The sequence below is a fragment of the Trachypithecus francoisi genome, unplaced genomic scaffold (assembly GCF_009764315.1).
Source record: "Trachypithecus francoisi isolate TF-2019V2 unplaced genomic scaffold, Tfra_2.0 Lachesis_group18, whole genome shotgun sequence".
Taxonomy (NCBI): domain Eukaryota; kingdom Metazoa; phylum Chordata; class Mammalia; order Primates; family Cercopithecidae; genus Trachypithecus; species Trachypithecus francoisi.
Genome location: NW_022681463.1, coordinates 67,279,493 through 67,290,069, shown reverse-complemented (window position 1 = coordinate 67,290,069; position 10,577 = coordinate 67,279,493).

The window sequence follows — 10,577 nt, the reverse complement described above, 5'->3', positions numbered from 1 at the left end:
GATTTTCCCGCCCCCGGCTCCCCGCAACAGGAAGTGCTGGGGGCGGGGCGGGGCGGGGGGTGAGAATTTGAACAGAATGTTGGAGAGACAAAATTTTTCTACCGTTCATATATATATATTGTTGAATTATTTCAAGATTTCAAGGTCAGTGTTGTCCCCATTTTATAGGTGAAGAAATAGGCCTAGAGGTGCTAAACTTTACAACTTCAGATGAGCAGGAGATAAACAGGATTCAAGGCTTACCAGTCTGATACCTGTTAAAAGAAAAACTTCAGCTGAACTAAATTTACAGGAGTTAAACTGAGCAATGAACGACTGGGCAGCCCCCAGAATCACAGCAGATTCAGGGAGACTCCAGGGATGCCTCGTGGTCAGAACAAATTTTTAGACAAAAAGAGGGAAGTGACGTACAGAAATTGGCAGTGAGGTACAGAAAGAGCTGCATTGGTTACAGGTGGGTGTTTGCCTTATTTGAACACAGTTTGAACAATCAGCAGTGTATGACTGGTTGAAGTGTGGCCGCTGGGATTGGTCAAGACTCAGCTATTGTTACAGGTGCATACCCCTAAATTAGGTTTTCAAGCTTGTCTGCCTATTAACCTAGGTTACGGTTCGTACACAAGGACTCAAATACAGAAGTACAGAGTCCTTCTCAGGCCATATTTATTTTGCTTTAACACTGCCTCTCAAATTCTTTCTAACTCTTATAATTAATGCTATAATCCTCTTAAACAAGCTCTCAATGCAAAATGCAGATTTGCCCTTTTTTGTGTGTTTCATTTATCTCCACATTGGATATAAGCTGCCATAACGCATGTATAGACAATAAAACATAATAAAAATTAGTTGTTATAAAAGTTTTGTTCAGAAATATTATTAAAAGAAGTACATGTATCATATATGTAGTAAACATTTAGGCCATTCAGGTCAGTCACATCTTCAGTAAAAAGCCAGACGCTAAATGGCCATGAATTGGACATTACTGTAGAGAGGCAGAAGGACCATAGTCTTTCCTGGCTGGAAAAGTAATCTGCTGGGGCGCTGCCCGGTGCACTTTGCCCCCATCCTAGCAACTCAGGAGAATGAAGTTAGCAGAATGAAGTTAGCAAAACTGGTTAGCTCCCGAAACAGACTTCCCTGTCTTGGCAGATTAACGCCATCCATGAGCTCGCTTTTCCTTCTGATATCTGGGATTCTAATACCCATTCATTATTACTTTCAAAGGAATTATCCTCTTTTTGAAAAGCACAACGTTAAAGATGTTTTGACACTCTTTCACAGCTATCGCTTTAAATAACAATCACAAACAAAGCCAAAAATAGTTTCTCAAGGTCATTTATCTAAGTCAAAAGCAGTAAGAATGACTACTTCAAAAAGAGTCTGTCTGCTTCCAAGATATGCCAGGAACTCGATAACTGAGAACAATAATGTAAAGCTTGTGTTTCAGAGTTGAGATTAACGTTATGCTTAAGATTTTCTTTAATGTTTTTTGTGCCAGCTGTACGTCTTCTGTTAGTGAATTTCCCATTCTGTACTGGGTCATACGAAATGAGTTCTTAAAAACTCATTAATCAGTTATTAAACAAAATATTTTTCCTTAGGCTAATCCAAACTGCATTTGTGATCTTTTAAAAATCAGAAACATTAACAAAAACTCATTTTTCTAAAAACTGACATATTTCTGGAGCCTTAACCAATTAATTACTATAATTTTGAGTAACTAATAGTAATTGACATTTATGTAGTGCTTATTATTGCCAGGCACTGTTATAAGCGTTTTTTAAAATAAACTAATTTAGTCTTTGTAACAGCCATGTGGGGGAAAAACTATCCTCCACTTTACAGATGAGGAAGCTGAAGAAAAAATAAGAAATGTACTCAAAAGTTGCACAGTCAATGAAAGATGAAGCTAAATTCAAACAGACATTCTGGCTCTAGGGTCTGTGTTCTTAACCACTCTGCAAACTGCCTCCTAGGGTGTTACATTTAAAAATACATTCCTACATCTGGGGCGGTGCCTCACGCCTGTAATCCCAGCACTTTGGGAGGCCGAGGCTGGTGGATTGCCTGAGCTCAGGAGTTCGAAACCAGCCTGGGCAATATGGTGAAACCCTGTCTCTACTAAAAACACAAAAAAATTAGCCAGGTGTGGTGGTGTGCGCCTGTAATCCCAGCTACTTGGGAGACTGAGGCAGGAGAATCACTTGAACCCAGAGGCGGAGGTTGCAGTGAACTGAGATTGTGCCATTGCACTCCAGCCTGGGCAACTGAGCGAGACTCTGTCTCAAAAAAAAAAAAAATAAATAAATAAATAATAAATAAATAAATATACATTACTAATTTGTAATTGTTTCCTTCTATCCCCTTACCTCAGAGATTGACACTTAAATTTACTTGGCATGAATTGTGCTCATTTAATCTGGATTTCTGAATTATAAGTTACATTACCTAGATTGAACAATCAAAAATAAATAAGAAAAATCATGTGAACCTTGCAACTGCAACAGACTGCCATTAGTTGGTTCTGTTAGCGGTGCCTTTGAATATGAATATTTTTCAGGTTTGTCCTTAACAGGCTATCTGTATCGGAAAAGAAGGACATTTAGTACTTTTTTTTTTCTTTTTCTGTTTTTGAGACAGGGTCTCACTCTGTTGCCCAGGCTGGAGTGCAATGGCACCACCACGCCTGGCTAATTTTTTGTGTTTTTTTATAGAGATGGGGTTTCACCATGTTGCCCAGGCTGGTCTTCAACTCCTAGGCTCGAGGGATCCACCCACCTTGGACTCCTGAAGTGCTGTTTTTGAAGTACAGTAGGGGCCAAAGAGCAAGAAGTCACCATCTCCAGATTATAAAGTACAAAAGCACTCAACATTTGCAGAAAGGACGAGACAAGAAAAAAACACTTCTGGGTATATATAATATCTGCAAAAAACCAAAATTATAAATATTTTGTTGAAATTGTGACTAAAATATTTAAACAATTGTGAATTGTTACTAAAATATTTCTAGTAACAAGGAAGGTCACATGGATTATTAAAATGTACCCAACATTACTAGTTTAGGATAGATACAATGTCATTTAGTCTCTATAATTTTATTTTTGTGAATGTGAAAACATTTGTAAAGCTTTTCAAGAGGCTCCACCTATAGTGACAATCCCTTCAAACCTGTTTTCTCAATAATGGCCCTGCAGATGAATATCCCAGACCCAGGGACTGTCAGAAACCTGGCTTTTGTGTTGAGAAGTAACTGCTATACTTCTGTTAAAGCAAGCGTGTCTATGGTTGTAGATATGGTGCCGGTTAGAACTAGTGTAGTTCTGGGGACAACTGCTAGGCCACTATGCTTTATAGATTCTGTAACCTGAGTCATAGGGAAGGTGGGATTACTTAAAATTGTTGGTGAAAGTTTATGAAACTCTGGATTGTTTGAAAAATGCTCAAAAAACAAACAAAAAAAACCCAACCCTGTGAGAGTTGGGTACAATAGTACATGTGTGTAGTCCCAGGTACTTGTGAGGTGGGAGAATCACTTGAGCCCAAGGGTTCAAACCTGTAGTGTGCGGTGATGGCACCTGTGAATAGCCACTGCACTCCAGCCTAAGCAGCGCAGCAAGATCCCATTTGTAAAACAAGAACAAAAACGTGAAATAACTTTGAAATACCAAGAGTTAGTGAGAAGAAGCTCCAGGGATATGTTTATGGCCGAGAGAACTTTAGTGTAGCAGAATAGATTTGTAAAGAATTGAGTATAATGAAAATACTTGTTTTCTTATTTTTAGCTATTCCAAACTTTTTTTTTTTTTTTTTTTTTTTTTTTTTTTGAGACGGAGTCTCGCTCTGCCGCCCAGGCTGGAGTGCAATGGCCGGATCTCAGCTCACTGCAAGCCCCTCCTCCTGGGTTTACGCCATTCTCCTGCCTCAGCCTCCCAAGTAGTTGGGACTACAGGCGCCCGCCACGTCGCCCAGCTAGTTTTTTGTATTTTTTTTTTTTTAGTAGAGACGGGTTTTCACCGTGTTGGCCAGGATGGTCTCGATCTCCTGACCTCGTGATCCGCCCGTCTCGGCCTCCCAAAGTGCTGGGATTACAGGCTTGAGCCACGGCGCCCGGCCGCTATTCCAAACTTTTAACCAAATCCTTTTCTTTTTTTCTTTTTTTTTGAGACGGAGTCTCGCTGTGGCCCAGGCTGGTATGCAGTGGGGCAATCTCGACTCACTGCAAGCTCTGCCCTCCGGGTTCACGCCATTCTCCTTCCTCCTCCGGAGTAGCTGGGACTACAGGCGCCCACCACCATGCCTGGCTAATTTTTTTTCTATTTTTAGTAGAGACGGCGTTTCACTGTGTTAGCCAGGATGATCTCCATCTCCTGACCTCGTGATCCACCCGCCTCGGCCTCCCAAAGTGCCGGGATTATAGGCATGAGTCACCAGACTCGGCCCAAATGCCTTAAGAATTATTTTACATCCCTTCTTAAGAAGGTAAACTTCCTGTTTGTAGATATCATGTCTTACATCTAATGCAGATATCAGTCCACATCAAACATTTAATACATTCTTAAAAAAAAAAAATGTGAAGCCTTGGAAAGGAAGGGAGAAGTTAGGAAGATACTTTAATTTTTCCAGTTTCTTAGGAAAAAAAGGAAAATTCCATTTTATATGTTCTTAATTCACTGATGTCTGCTATATAGTGAGCACTCGGTAGGTATTTATAAAAATGACAAATTAATGAAGCCCCCTAAATAAGTAAATACTTTTTTTTTTTTTTGAGATGGAGTCTTGCTCTGTCACCAGGCTAGAGTGCAGAGGCACAATCTCGGCTGTCTGCAACCTCCACCTCCCAGGTTCAAGTGATTCTCCTGCCTCAGACTCCTGAGTAGCTGGGACTACAGGTGCATGCCACCATGCCCAGCTAATTTTTGTATTTTTAGTAGACACGGAGTTTCACCATGTTGGCCAGGATGGTCTCGATCTCTTGACCTCGTGATCCATGTGCCTCGGCCTCCCAAAGTGCTAGGATTACAGGCATGAACCAACACACCCGGCCAAGTAAATACATTCTAATTACACCTCATTTAATCTACAACCCAGAAAGTAGTATGTAAACTGAATTCTTAGAAAAACACTTCCACATTAAATGCATAGGGCAGGTTGCTATATAAAGGATTTCTATAAACAATTTTTTTTTAAGAGATGGGGTCTCACTCTTGTCACCCAGACTGGAGTGCAGTGGTACAGTCATAGCTCACTGCAATTTTGAACTCCTGGACTCAAGCTGTCCTCCTGCCTCAGCCTCCCAAGTAGCTGGGACTAAGGTGCCGGCCACCACACCTGGCTAATTTTTTAAATTTTTTGTAGAGATGGGGGGATCTCATTTTGTTGCCTAGGCTGGTCTTTAACTCCTGGCCTCATGTGATCCTCCCGCCTCAGCCTCCCAAAATGCTGGGATTACAGGCATGAGCCACCGTGCCCGGCCACAGATTTAAAAAAAAATAACAGTTTTATTGAGATATAATTCATATATCATAGAATTCAACCTTTTAAAGTATATGTTTAATGATTATAGAATGAACCATTGGTTTATAGAATATCACTGAGTTGTACAATTGTCATCATCCCCAAAAATAAACTTCATATTATTAGCAGCTACTTTCCATTCCTCCCTACTCCAGCCCCTGAAAACCACTAAATTACTTTCTGACTCTATGGGTTTACCTAGTCTGAACATTTCATATACGTGGAATCATACAGCATATGGTCTTTTTCATTATCTAGCTTCTTGCACTTAATATGATGTTTTCAGGGTTCATCCATGTTATAGTATCTATTCCTTCCTAATACTTTATTCCTTTTTATGGTTAAATAATATTCCACCATATGGATATACCATATTTTGTTCATCCATATATTTGTTGATGGACACTTGGGTTGTTGCTACTATTTGGCAATTATGAGTAATGCTGCAAGGTTTTTGAGTGAATATATGTTTTAAATTCTCTTCATTGTATATCTAGAAGCAAAATTGCTGGATCAAATAATGACTCTATTGTTTGAAGAACTGACAAACTGCTTTTCAAAGTGGCTGTGCCATTTTATAGTCCCACTAGCAATGTACAAGAGTCCTAATTTCTCTACATTCTTGCCAGTACTTGTTATCATCTGTCTTTTTTATTTTAGCCATCCTGGTAGGTATAAAGTGTTATCTCATTGTCGTTTTGATTTGCATTTCCCTCTTGACACATAATGCTGAGCATGTTTTCCTGTGCTTAGTGGCAATTTGTGTAACTTTTTTGGAGCAATACCTATTCAGATCCTTTGTCCATTGTTAAATTGGGATATTGTTATTGTTGTTCTTCTTGAGTTGTAACAGTCTTGATATATTCTAGATATAAGCCACTTATCAGATAAATAATTTGCAAATATTTTCTCCCATTCCATGAGGTGTCTTTTTACTTTCTTGCCTTTGAAGCACAAAAATTAATTTTGACAGAGATTTATTTATCTATTTTTTTTGTCACCTGTGCTTTGGTACTTGTGATGGTTAGTTTTATGTGCCAACTGAACTGGGTTAAGGGATGCCCCAATAGCTGGTAAACATTATTTCTGGGTATTTCTGTGAGGGTGTTTAAATGAAAGATCAGCATTTAAATCAGTCGACTGGGCCAGGCATAGTGGCTCACATCTGTAATCCACACTTTGGGAGGCTTAGGAAGGTGGATCACTTGAGGCCAGGAGTTCAAGACCAGCCTGGCCAACATGGCGAGACCCTGTCTCTATGAAAAATACACAAAAATTAGCTGGATGTGGTGGTGGATGCCTGTAATCCCAACTACTCAGGAGGCTGAGGCAGGAGAATCACTTGAACCTGGGACGCAGAGTTTGCAGTGAGGCGAGATCATGCCACTGCCCTCCAGCCTGGGTGACATAGTGAGACTGTCTCAAAAAAAAAAAAGGGGGCAGAGCAAGATGGCTGAATAGGAACAGCTCCAGTCTCCAACTCCCAGCGCGAGCGACACAGAAGACTGGGGATTTCTGCATTTTCAACTGAGGTACTGGGGTCATCTCACTAGGGAGTGCCGGACAATCGGTGCTGGTCAGCTGCTGCAGCCCGACCAGCTAGAGCAGAAGCAGGGCGAGGCATCGCCTCACCTGGGAAGCGCAAGGGGGAAGGGAATCCCTTTTCCTAGCCAGGGGAACTGAGATACACAACACCTGGAAAATCGGGTAACTCCCACCCCAATACTGTGCTTTAAGCAAACGGGCACACCAGGAGATTATACCCACACCTGGTCGGGAGGGCCCCACGGCCATGGAGCCTCCCTCATTGCTAGCACAGCAGTCTGCGATCTAACCGCAAGGCAGCAGTGAGTCTGGGGGAGGGGCGCCCGCCATTGCTGAGGCTTAAGTAGGTAAACAAAGCCGCTGGGAAGCTCCAACTGGGTGGAGCTCACAGCAGCTCAAGGAAACCTGCCTGTCTCTGTAGACTCCACCTCTTGGGACAGGGCACAGCTAAACAACAACAAAAAAAGCAGCAGAAACCTGTGCAGATGCGAACGACTCTGTCTGACAGCTTTGAAGAGAGCAGTGGATCTCCCAACACGGAGGTTGAGATCTGAGAACGGATAGACTGCCTGCTGAAATGGGTCCCTGACCCCTGAGTAGCCTAACTGGGAGACATCCCCCACTAGGGGCAGTCTGACACCCCACACCTCACAGGGTGGAGTACACCCCTGAGAAGAAGCTTCCAAAGTAAGAATCAGACAGGTACACTCGCTGTTCAGCAATATTCTATCTTCTGCAATCTCTGCTGCTGATACCCAGGCAAACAGGGTCTGGAGTGGACCTCAAGCAATCTCCAACAGACCTACAGCTGAGGGTCCTGACTATTAGAAGGAAAACTATCAAACAGGAAGAACACCTATACCAAAACCCCATCAGTATGTCACCATCATCAAAGACCAGAGGCAGATAAAACCACAAAGATAGGGAAGAAGCAGGGCAGAAAAGCTGGAAATTCAAAAAATAAGAGTGTATCTTCCCCTGCAAAGGAGCGCAGCTCATCGCCAGCAATGGATCAAAGCTGGTCAGAGAATGACTTGGACGAGATGAGAGAAGAAGGCTTCAGTCCATCAAACTTCTCAGAGCTAAAGGAGGATTACGTACCCAGCGCAAATAAACTAAAAATCTTGAAAAAAGAGTGGAAGAATTGATAGCTAGAATAATTAATGCAGAGAAGGTCATAAACGAAATGACAGAGATGAAAACCATGACGCGAGAAATACGTGACACATCCACAAGCTTCAGTAACCGACTTGATCAACTGGAAGAAAGAGTATCAGCGATTGAGGATCAAATGAATGAAATGAAGTGAGAAGAGAAACCAAAAGAAAAAAGAAGAAAAAGAAATGAACAAAGCCTGCAAGAAGTATGGGATTATGTAAAAAGACCAAATCTATGTCTGATTGGGGTGCCTGAAAGTGAGGGGGAAAATGGAACCAAGTTGGAAAACACTCTTCAGGATATCATCCAGGAGAACTTCCCCAACCTAGTAGGGCAGGCCAACATTCAAATTCAGGAAATACAGAGAACACCACAAAGATACTCCTCGAGAAGAGCAACTCCAAGACACATAATTGCCAGATTCACCAAAGTTGAAATGAAGGAAAAAATGTTAAGGGCAGCCAGAGAGAAAGGTCGGGTTACCCACAAAGGGAAGCCCATCAGACTAACAGCAGACCTCTTGGCAGAAACTCTACAAGCCAGAAGAGAGTGGGGGCCAATATTCAACATTCTTAAAGAAAAGAATTTTCAACCCAGAATTTCATATCCAGCCAAACTAAGTTTCATAAGTGAAGGAGAAATAAAATCCTTTACAGATAAGCAAATGCTTAGAGATTTTGTCACCACCAGGCCTGCCTTACAAGAGACCCTGAAGGAAGCCCTAAACATGGAAAGGAACAACCGGTACCAGCCATTGCAAAAACATGCCAAAATGTAAAGACCATCGAGGCTAGGAAGAAACTGCATCAACTAACAAGCAAAATAACCAGTTAATATCATAATGGCAGCATCAAGTTCACACATAACAATATTAACCTTAAATGTTAATGGACTAAATGCTCCAATTAAAAGACACAGACTGGCAAACTGGATAAAGAGTCAAGACCCATCAGTCTGCTGTATTCAGGAGACCCATCTCACATGCAGAGACATACATAGGCTCAAAATAAAGGGACGGAGGAAGATCTACCAAGCAAATGGAGAACAAAAAAAAGCAGGGGTTGCAATCCTAGTCTCTGATAAAATAGACTTTAAACCCTCAAAGATCAAAAGAGACAAAGAAGGCCATTACATAATGGTAAAGGAATCAATTCAACAGGAAGAGCTAACTATCCTAAATATATATGCACCCAATACAGGAGCACCCAAATTCATAAAGCAAGTCCTTAGAGACTTACAAAGAGACTTAGACTCCCATACAATAATAATGGGAGACTTCAACACTCCACTGTCAACATTAGACAGATCAACGAGACAGAAAGTTAACAAGGAGATCCAGGAATTGAACTCATCTCTGCACCAAGCGGACCTAATAGACATCTATAGAACTCTCCACCCCAAATCAACAGAATATACATTCTTCTCAGCACCACATCGCACTTATTCCAAAATTGACCACATAATTGGAAGTAAAGCACTCCTTAGCAAATGTAAAAGAACAGAAATTATAACAAACTGTCTCTCAGACCACAGTGCAATCAAACTAGAACTCAGGACTAAGAAACTCAATCAAAACCACTCAACTACATGGAAACTGAAAAACCTGCTCCTGAATGACTACTGGGTACATAACGAAATGAAGGCAGAAATAAAGATGTTCTTTGAAACCAATGAGAACAAAGATACAACATACCAGAATCTCTGGGACACATTTAAAGCAGTGTGTAGAGGGAAATTTATAGCACTAAATGCCCACAAGAGAAAGCAGGAAAAATCTAAAATTGACACTCTAACATCACAATTAAAAGAACTGGAGAAGCAAGAGCAAACACATTCAAAAGCTAGCAGAAGGCAAGAAATAACTAAGATCAGAGCAGAACTGAAGGAGATAGAGACACAAAAAACCCTCCAAAAAATCAATGAATCCAGGAGTTGGTTTTTTGAAAAAATCAACAAAACTGACAGACCGCTAGCAAGACTAATAAAGAAGAAAAGAGAGAAGAATCAAATAGACGCAATAAAAAATGCTAAAGGGGGTATCACCACTGACCCCACAGAAATACAAACTACCCTATAAACACCTCTACGCAAATCAACTAGAAAATCTAGAAGAAATGGATAATTTCCTGGACACTTACACTCTCCCAAGACTAAACCAGGAAGAAGTTGAATCCCTGAATAGACCAATAGCAGGCTCTGAAATTGAGGCAATAATTAATAGCCTACCAACCAAAAAAAGTCCAGGACCAGATGGATTCACAGCTGAATCCTACCAGAGGTACAAGGAGGAGCTGGTACCATTCCTTCTGAAACGATTCCAATCAATTGAAAAAGAGGGAATCCTCCCTAACTCATTTTAT